This window comes from Paralichthys olivaceus, chromosome 2 (genome assembly GCF_024713975.1).
Source record: "Paralichthys olivaceus isolate ysfri-2021 chromosome 2, ASM2471397v2, whole genome shotgun sequence".
Lineage (NCBI taxonomy): Eukaryota > Metazoa > Chordata > Actinopteri > Pleuronectiformes > Paralichthyidae > Paralichthys > Paralichthys olivaceus.
In genome coordinates, this window is record NC_091094.1 from 29765102 (window position 1) to 29775929 (window position 10828).

At 41.5% G+C, this 10828-nt stretch overlaps 1 pseudogene; it reads left to right on the forward strand.

Annotated features, from left to right (window-relative positions):
* The first annotated feature begins 1025 nt into the window (after positions 1-1025).
* Positions 1026-10540, forward strand: LOC138405537 (tissue factor-like; annotated as a pseudogene).
* Positions 10541-10828: the final 288 nt, after the last annotated feature.

Below are 10828 nucleotides of genomic sequence, written 5' to 3' on the forward strand. Positions count from 1 at the left end.
AAATTTTTATAAATCTGTCATGAAACATATTCACCACCTGTTACATCTTTTTAAAACTTCTTGTGGTAATTAAAATAATAAGCAAATATATAAATATTGAGCCAAATGAAAAACTCATTTTGAGATAAATAAGTCTAATGAATTATTTTGCATACAATAAATACTGGGGGGAAACTATTGTGTTGTTTATCACAAACCACCTTTTTTTAAAAAAAACCTGGATTTGTTTTTTTAAACAGTGGAATATAATAGCATCTGATATGTTCCTGGTCGAACTCAAGTGTAATAGTTTCGTCAACTTGGAAAATACATATGATTGAATTATTAACATTTGGAAACTTAATTCAATCACAAGATTGAATCATGTTATTGAACATTACACCGCAACAGTGTCACTAAAAATAACAAGTCAACCATTACAAGGTTGCAATATGTAAGTTTTTGCATGTGCCTGATTATTTGATCTCTTTTGTCTGTGAGGGTTGTAGAGCAGCGTGGAATGAATGTTGAACTGTTGAATACTGAAGAAGAGTTCAGGTGTTGGTAGCAGAAATATTCACAGAAACCACTGCGACTCAGGTGGACTATTGTTTAACGTTGGCCTATAAACTGTCTCTCACCTTCACAGAACAAGAAAACTTGTTATATCAGGCCTTTTGTGTTGAGGTAATAGAAGCCCTTGATTTGGAGCATGCATTGTAATTTGAGGACTTTGTTGCAACAATGGTTTTTCTGAAATCAGCCTCAGTTACTTACTTGGAATTTGTTACAGATGTTCCGTTTCTTTCTTTCACTTGATTTCAAAGAATCTGCCAGGTGAAGTGAGAGAATGAATGAATGAATAGAGCTGATTTCATAGCTGTGATTGGTTGGTGTCCAATAATTATATGCTGACTGACCAAAACGTCGAAATAATAATAACAACAACAATAACAACAACAACAATAATAATAATAATAACAACAATAATATGAATAACAATAATAACTAATAATACATCAGTAAGGTTGATTACGTTGCGGATGACCTCAGCAGGACAGCATGCTGTATAGTAATTTGCAATACTGTGGCTGTGTCAGTCTGGTGACGCCACGGCCGGACGCTCCATATTTGGCTATGCCCCGCTTGTTGCTAAAACCACTGGTTTCCAGCAAGAGAGTCAGACGATCGACAGACTGCACAGGGTACTCGCTCAGTAGCAGCACAGACACAGAACAGAACCTTTAGGAATACATCAGAGGAGATGATGTCAGTCACAGCAGCTCTCGTCTCTACACTCTTCTTTCTCTCCACACGCTCCGCCTCAGGTGAGTCCACGCTGCTCGCCCTTCATTCCACGCGTTCTCTCAAATGACCTTAAAGTCAAATTGTAGTAGCGCGACATATGATATGTACATACAATATCAAATACTATGATTCTCTGTGTGGAGCAGTTTGTTTTGTAGTATTGTGAGTGTGAAAATGTAAATGTATAGCAAATGTAAAGTTGGATTCACATGAACAGATCTACATGAACAGGTCACTGGAGGAGCAGCATACAGTCATTCATTTAGTGTTTATGTTTAGATTTCCGGCACACATAGAAATACTCTTTACAGTTTTCATGTCTTATAGAGTTTTCAGTACAAGTCACTACACACTTTGTAGGATTAATATTTGAAAAAAAATGTTTGAACACCAGTGGACACTCGTGCTTTATAGGCTGTAAATCACATTTAAGAATTTAAGATTACCTGTAACAATTTAATGTTGAGGTATTTGTTAGTACCTAAAACATTATGTAACATGAGGGGGGGACTGCTGTTTCTTCTCAGTATTTGCTCATACTGCGAAGAAACAGCAATGACTTACCACACTGTATATAGCTGTTGTTAATAAGAAATGACTGAATGACTGATCTGACTCAGGTAAGGTAAGGTAACAGACTGCTGATATAAAAACAGCCCTTCTCTTATGTTCTTTGGGCGCCACACTTTCTACTGCTGCTTTGTAATCATAAAAACCACACATTTGTGGTTGTGACAGAACAGTCAGTCCAATAAAATATAGGACCAAGGATATTTTACACTGACAATCGCAACGTGCTCTATTCACAACATTAACATTATCTTATCTCACTGACAAAGTGCTGTATCTGAACTTGTGGCTTTTTTAATTTTTTCTGGTCCACAGTGCCTCATTTGTGCAAAGCTTTTTTCTCTCTAATGAATGTGTGTAGTCCTACATATTGTGACGGGCCTCAATTAAGGTGTTAAGTGTTTATTACTTAAAAGTGTAGTTTAGTGTTAAATAGTGTTCAGTGTGTAGAATTTTGTGATATCTAGTGTTGAAATTGCATTTTGCAACTGATTACCCCTCACCTCACGCTCTCCTTCCAAACATGAAAAAGAAACTGAAGCAGCCTTTAATTGTCATGAAAACTCAAAAGGTGTTTAGTTTGTTCAGTCTGGACTAATGTAAAAAACATAGTGGCCTCTGTAGAGAGGGTCCCCTCGAAGTATTTAAATTTAAAGGGCCTTTTCTGGGGTAAGGAAACTACAATTCATGCAATTTAGATGAAATAAACTAGTGAAAACATTATGAGAATTATTCAACATTAAATAATAGTTCCCTTTCACTTAAATCTTACACACTGGGCCTTTAATAGTTTAAAACTTATGGCACTAAGGCCCTATCACTGTGTGACAGTCCCCTGTACAGCTCACCTATGGAAATTACTTGTATAAGTTAATAAAGTATATAAAACACCTTTGGTGTATTGTTTTCTTTCATAATGACAGGAGTCAACATTTGTGTGTCACTATAACCTTCATTTAAATCATGTTAGTATAGTATCTTACACAAATTGTCTCATTTTCCAGGCTCCTATCCCCAAGCACAAAATTGGAAATCAACCAACTTTAAAACCATTTTGTCCTGGGAACCAAAACCATCAGCCACTTACAGCTACACTGTGGAGTACTCTACGTAAGTACCTGCATCCGAACCCTCACCCTTTAACTCTTTTAACAAATGGCGTTTAATTCCCAGAAACATTCATCTTGTCAGTGTGTCCACGGAAAGCAAATGCCCTCACACTTTCCCGCTATGTGACCTTGCAGGAATGAGTCTTTCCATTATTGATTCAGTAAAAGCTTTTACTGGAATGTATATTTTAGGCCAGAGCTCTTTAAATAGTAAGATAACTAAAAGACAATTGACCTTTGTGATTCAATAAGAGAAAAATGAAAGAGGCAAGAGCAATGTCAACAATCAAATAGAATTAACAAATGCCAACAGCTGCAAACAGCTCTTTCAGCTCATTGTTCCACAGTATATTCACATCAATGTTATTTTGCACAGATAATAAATTATTTATTTCTGACTGTATGCGTTATAAATGATACCCAGACTAGACAGACTTAAGACCTAATTTATTGCTCATCTGGTGTCTATTATAGACTAAATAAGACTATTTTCATCCATCATTCATGTCCATATGAAACTTGTCAAATTTTACAGGGTTTCAGGGAACAATCAGAGGACTCCTCACTGTATCCAGACCACAGAAACAGTGTGTGATCTGTCCAGCTCTCTGACTGACCTGAACGCCTACTACACAGCTGACGTCCTGTCCGAAACCCCGAGGGGGCCACCACTGACCTCATTGAGTCCCCTCACACCAGCACACCACGGTTCTGCCCCTACAAAGACAGTACGTTCTTCTGCTACACTCGTGAAGACTTTTTTCTAATTGACAAAATGTGTTGGAAATAACAGCTGTTAAATTGTCCCAGAGCCCGTCAGGGCTCCGGTCCTTCCCAATGACCTCTTGTTGCAGCTCAGCTCTGTCTTTCTCAAGCTGCTTTCTGACATGCACCAAACTCAGCAGTTCCTCAGTATATTTGCCAGAGGAGGTGCATGTGTGAATGCAAATGTCCAAGTGAGACGCTCCCCAGTTTTTGCAGACTTTCTCCTCCTGGCCTCCTAGTATAATGTCCGTAGAATTTCAGGAGAATTCTACGGAAGTGTATTGCATTCACTTGAAAAAAAAAAAAAAACAGTTTTTTCTGAGTAATTTATTTTTTGGTTTGTTTTTTTGAATATTTTTTTCTGTTTTTCTGACAATTTTTTTTCTTCTGTTTTTCGCAGTAATTCTTATCTGTTTTTCGGAGTAGTTTTTTTTCTGAATTTCTGAATTATCGAGATACTTCGAACTCCCTCGGAACCTCCAACCTGCAAGTGACTCCCATGGACCTATGGTGACTCCTGCCCCATCTCAGCAGATCTGAATAGGCTTTCCTTCTGAGCAACCGCAAAGTCCTCAGGTGCCTGCGTAGATTCGACAAACTAATGATAATACCATCTATATGACTTAAAGACAGGACTATCTCCCAGTGTCTTAAACCCAGATCAAAGTAAAACTTGATTAAACTAAACAAGCAGGTCATGTTTGTTTCCATTACATCTAGCTCTCAATAAAGGAATGAAAGCGTCTATTGTTTCAAATGCTCTCTAAACGCAGAAAAAAAAAAATAGTCCGAAAAACAGAAGAAAAATTACTCCAAAAAATGGAAAAAAAAAGTCAGAAAAACTGAAAAAAATATTGATTTAGACATGCATTGTAAACAGAGTTTTTTTTTTTTCAAGTGAATGCAATGCGCTTCCGTTCAATGTGAAAGCACTGTGAGAGAGAGTGTGTGTGTGTGTGTTGCTGTTGTGAACATGTCTGTGCAGAGAACCTCCTGTTGTTTTGTGCATGTTTGAAAGTCAGACTATGGGTAAACTCTGTAGCCAATACTGCTCACTTTACCTGTCATATCTAAAAATGGCTTCAGCGTTGTCAATGCTCACAATTTTTTGGCCTCTAACATAATTAAAATGGTAACTTCCATGAGAGATTGTTGAGTTTTATCAGCAGAGTGGTGCTGCTGATGATGCGTAGGAAGGAGTCTGACGACTTCTCTCATTTAAGGACATTTATTTAGGAACAATGAAATCTGGCCATCTGCCAGTTGGGTTGAGCGCGGACTGACTGGAATATGAAAAGTCACGCATAAAAATGTCCATGTACGGGAAGTCCATTAGGTCACATACAATACATGAACATTCATCACATTAATTATTGTGTGTGCTCTTACGCCCTCTTGTGTCGCTAAGAGTAAACAACATTTACAGTCATGTAACCTGAGAACATAAGAAATAGGCTTACATTTTAACACCCCCACTTGTACTCAGGTTGGTTACACAAAAACACCAAAACAATATCGAACAAATGTGTACCTTTGGCTTACACATATTAGTCACCAAAAAGAAGACCTGCAAACTTTCCCAGTTTGAACTTGCTGACAGGCTTCGTCATCACATCAGCGACCATTTCATCAGTAGCACAGTACATTAAATTCACCTTACCCTCATTCACAGTAGACCTAATAAAGTGATACCTAATGTCTATGTGTTTACAACGCTTTCTATTCACAGGATTTCTGGCAAGAGCAATCGTCCCCTGATTGTCTTCATGTATTACCGTTTGTGTGTATTGGTAACCATCCATATTCTCCAGTAATTGTTCTAGGTAAAGGCATTCCTGAACAGTAGAAGCAAGTGCCATATACTCTGCTTCGCATGTGGAAAGTGCAACAGTAGGTTGCTTCTTTGTCTTCCATGAAACAAGTGCACTGTTTTCACTAAGACTAACACAGTATCCTGTGGTACTGCGGCGATCACTGGTATCAGCCGCCCAGTCTGCATCACTGTAGGCTTTCATACCAAGATTCTCAGTGCTTCTCCTAAAGGTTAAACCTTTGTCTGCTGTACCTTTAAGGTATCGCAGGACATGCTTCACAGTAACCCATTGCTCCTCTGTAGGCTCATCTAGGTACTGTGACAGCCTGCTCACCACAAAACTCAGATCAGGCCTAGTGCAGGTCGTCAGGTATATCAGACTGCCCACGGCCTCTCTGTACATCCTGATATCTGTCATTTTAACTGCATCATTACTGTATTCGAGCTTTTGCTCACAAGGAGTATCTCTCACCCTGCATTCTGACATGTTGAAACACTGTAGAATTTTGTGAGTGTACTTCTCTTGTGACATCTTAATGCATTCATCAGAAAAATCAAAATCAATACCAAGAAAATGTTTGAGTTGCCCCAAATCTTTCATCTTGAATTGCTTTGCAAGCATCCCTTTCACCTTTTTCAGTTTTCCTTCATCGCTTGCAGCGATGATCAAGTCATCTACACACACAATTAAGATCACTTTCCCTTCTTTAGACTCTTGAGAATAAACACAGTGGTCAGCTTGGTTTTGTGTGAAACCATTTTCAGTTAAGCAATCATGTAAAACCCTGTTCCAGTTTCTTCCAGACTGTTTGAGACCATAAAGCGATTTCTCTAGCCTATAGACTACACCCTCTTTTTCTTCATAGCCCTCTGGTGGATTGATGTAGATTTCGTGGTCTATGGGGGCGTGTAAGAACGCGGTTTTCACGTCCATTTGGTGGACCAGTAAATTTTCCTGCACTGCCTTCTGTAGCAAAATTCTAACACTGGTTAGATCTGCTGTAGGTGAAAACGTTTCCCCATAGTCTACACCCATTTTCTGGCTGTAGCCCTTGGCGACAAATCGAGCTTTGTACTGGTCATTCCCATCTACACCAGACTTGATTGCGTAAACCCACCTACCCCCCACTGGTTTCTTGCCCACGGGTAGTGTTGTCGGGGTAAAGGTTTTATTCTCATTTAGAGACTGGATTTCCTCATTCATTGCTTTTCTCCATTCTTTTGAATTGTCTGACTGCATTGCTTCACCATAAGTTTGCGGAATGCCACAAACTGCTCTGCAGCAGTAGTCTACTGTGACATGCATCCCGTCACTATCACTGTCTTCTGTCACAAATTCGCCTAGGTAATTTGGTGCCCTCCTTTCTCTTGTTGGATACCGCCTACTCTCAGTAGACTCATTTGCTGCCCTTGGACTATCGCAATCTGGACTTTCACCGGGTTCATTTTGCTCTAGAGCCTTTTCTGCACTCCTGTTGACCCCCTACGTCCCCCTAGTCCTGACTCTGTGCCCCACACTGTCATCAATTAGATCTGGCTCATCTGTCTGTGTTTGTTTTTCTGAAGCTGTTTTGCTCACAAATTTCACCAGCCTGTGTTTTTGCACTTTGTTTGTATTTGAGTGATACACTAAATACGCTGGGCTATTTTTGTCGTACCCCACAAAAGCCCCTGATCACACCTTGAGTCAAGCTTCCCCTTTTCCTGCTTATAAGTGTAGCAAACAGACCCAAATCGTTGCATTCTGGACACATTGGGCTTTTTGTTTGTCAACATCTCGTAAGGAGTCAGCCACAGATGCAACAGATGCTTGTTCAAGCATCTGTTGCGTACCATTGCGGCTGTTTGTACTGCGTAGTGCCAAAGGTGTTTTGGTAACTCACTTTCAATTAGCATGCACCTGCCCATCTCGAAAAGAGTACGCCACCCACGTTCTGCTGTTCCATTTTGGTGCGGTGAGTACGGAGCTGTCGTCTCATGCCTAATTTTGCTTTTCCTCAGCAGTGCCTGGAAATCACCACCTGTGAACTCAGTTCCATTATCAGATCGCATACACTTCACCTTCCCATAACAGGATACATCTGCAAGGAATTTTTCAGTTGCCTGCACTGCATCACTCTTTTTCTTTAGAAAGTAAACAAACACTGTATTTGAATAATCATCAGTAAAATACTGTGCATATTTGTACCCATCTAATGACTCAGTGGCTATTGGACCTGCAAGGTCTGTGTGTATCATTTCTAAAGGAGCCTTTGCTCTGGCATCGGGATTCCTATTTCTAGTTTGTGTAAACTTCCCTTGAATACACACTCACACTCTTGCTCAGGCTTACTCATTTTCCCCTTGATCTGCATACCATCAACAACATCATGTAACCTAAGCACATCATCATAATTACAGTGGCCTAGTATCTCATGCCATGCTTGGATGTCGTGGGTTGCATTACACTTATCATCAGTGGACTCAATCTCAGTGTGCAGGTAGTACAACCTGCCAAACACATGAATGTCAAACCTGGTACCATATCTGGTTATCAAGACATCATTGCTTTCTTTGAAGACGACTGTAGACCCATTCGTGGTTGCTGCCTTCACCAAGAAAATGTTCTGCGGGTACGACGGCACATACAGAGCGTCCAACAGTTTCGCATTGCACCGCCGTCCACTGCTGTCGATGAGGGTAACCACTGCCGTGCCTCTCTGCTGAGCGACGCCGCTGCATCTGGTCCCATCAGCCAACTCGACGCTGTGAGTCTCCGGCCTGAAGGTGCTGTCGAAACTTGTGAACAAGGCGATGTCGTTGATGACGTGGGATGTGGCCCCGGTGTCCACCATCAGGCCCCTCTCCTGGATGGTGCGCGCCGGCTGCCGCTGGTCACTGGCCCGTCCGTCCACCATCTTGAACGCGAAGTCCTCCTTTACCTCAGCATTCTCCGACACTTTGCTCACGCCGTCCCTTCGGTCTCTGTCTTTGTCTTTTCGTCTGCATGTCGCGTCCCTGTGTGTGTCATTTTTGCAAACACTACACCACGTCTTCTGTCGACACGCTCTCGCTCGGTGCCCCTTGGTCCCGCACTTGAAGCACACCATCTCCCTGTCGTCTTTGCCTGGTCCATGTGCGCTGCTACTGGGAGGTCGCCGTCCGGTTCTCCCCTGGGTCTTCATCACGCTGTCGTCGTTCGACCCGGTTGCTCTGATGTTCTCGGTTTCCTCGAAACTCCGCAATTTGGTCTTGAAGTCAGCAAATGTGATGTTGTCGTAGGTGTGCGCCACATGAATTGCGAATGGCTTGAAGCTCTCTGGCAATCCCTACAGCACCATAGCCACCAGCAAACTGTCCCCCAGCGTTTCTCCCGCGCTTCTCAGAGCAGTTATGGCGGTCTCTGCTCTAATGATATAGTCCATTACACTTTCGCCGATGGACTTTTGAAGTGAGGTCAGTGTGGTGTACAAACTAATTATACGAGGCTTTCCCTTCCCTGCATAATATTCTCTCAGAATATGTAATGCTTTTCTGCCATCATCTTGCGCATCTCTCATTACCAGAGACAGACTTTTGTCATCTAGCAGTAGGATCAACTCTGCATACACGTCCGCGTTTTTATCAGGATCTGCTGCTATTTCAGCTTCTGTTACTGGCTCATTCAACACAGTGTCTTTCAGCCCTAATAAACGAAAGTGTCCCAACAATTTAGTTTCCCAAACTTCATACTTTGCCTCGTCGCCGTCGAATACCTGTCGATGTAGCCTGCTGCTACTTGCCCTTCGTTGCTCTGCCATGCTAGCTTGCCCCTCTCCTCAGGTTAGCAGCCTTCTTCAGCACGCGATCCGTTGCAACTTTCTTGGCTTTCGTCGACTATTTTCTCCTCCAAACGTCTCCTGGGCCCATAACCTGTTGAGTTTTATCAGCAGAGTGGTGCTGCTGACGATGCGTAGGAAGGAGTCTGACGACTTCTCTCATTTAAGGACATTTATTTAGGAACAATGAAATGTGGCCATCTGCCAGTTGGGTTGAGCGCGGACTGACTGGAATATGAAAAGTCACGCATAAAAATGTCCATGTACGGGAAGTCGATTAGGTCACATACAATACATGAACATTCATCACATTAATTATTGTGTGTGCTCTTGCGCCCTCTTGTGTCGCTAAGAGTAAACAACATTTACAGTCATATAACCTGAGAACATAAGAAATAGGCTTACATTTTAACAGTCATACAGTGGTGTACATGCACAGGTGACAGTCTCCCTCCCTTCTCCACAGCTGAGATAGGCAAACCTGACTTCAAGCTGGAGGTGATTGAAAGCCAAAAGAAAACCACCCTGTATGTGACTGACCCACTCACCGCCCTGTTTAAAGATGGCCACCAGCTGAACATCAGGGACATCTTTGCTGACCAGCTGCACTATAAAGTCACCTATCGGAAAAACAAAAGCACTGGAAAGGTGAGTAAAAGGAGACATCACGATATCGGTCTCAAACAGGCATACATTTTTACTCATTACAAACTGCATGTTTTCCATTCTGTGTTTTCTGCAGAAAGTCCACATCTCTAAGACCAATTTAATAGAACTGACTGATCTGGACTTGCCTGTATGCCAGATGCGTCAGTGGAGAGCAACACACACAGCAGTAGTCTAGTCCTGACACTGAAGTTTTGGTGGCATTTACTTTTCATTGGTATTCTGTGTGAACTTACACACCAAATAAGACATTGTGAAGTATTTTTGCTCAAAACCAAGCATGCAGTTAAAATCTCTATAGCTTCTTGATGTCAACAGTGTTATTTTCTACATGAATAGACTGGAGCATCTAAATGGAATTGAAATGAAAGTTGTGCGAAAGGATGGAAACAGGATGTATCCCTATATACCCTGTTTTATTCGTGGCAAAGCAAAGAATCAGTTAAAGCCGGATCTGACAGGACACTGGGTGTATTGCTGTGTGTGTGTGTGTGGGTGTAGCTGAAAAAAAAGCAGTCAATCGCAATGTCCTCTTCTCGGGTTAAATAAAATGGTTGGCTGGTCTGGGAGTATGTCTAGATATACCACATGGCTCTCTTCAAAAGATGCAAGCATCATATGCAAATCAAAACTCGTAATTTAGTCATCTAAACATGGCACTGGTTTTTGTTAGGTTGCTACGCACGGGTCCTTTATCTAAAACTCTCTAAGTTTTACATTAACTGGAGCTGGGGACCATCAGTGAAGTAGAGGTAGCTGGCCACTGCCTCATATAATAATAGCCATGCTCATCCTGCCATTCAGATGAGTTTTGATTTCTG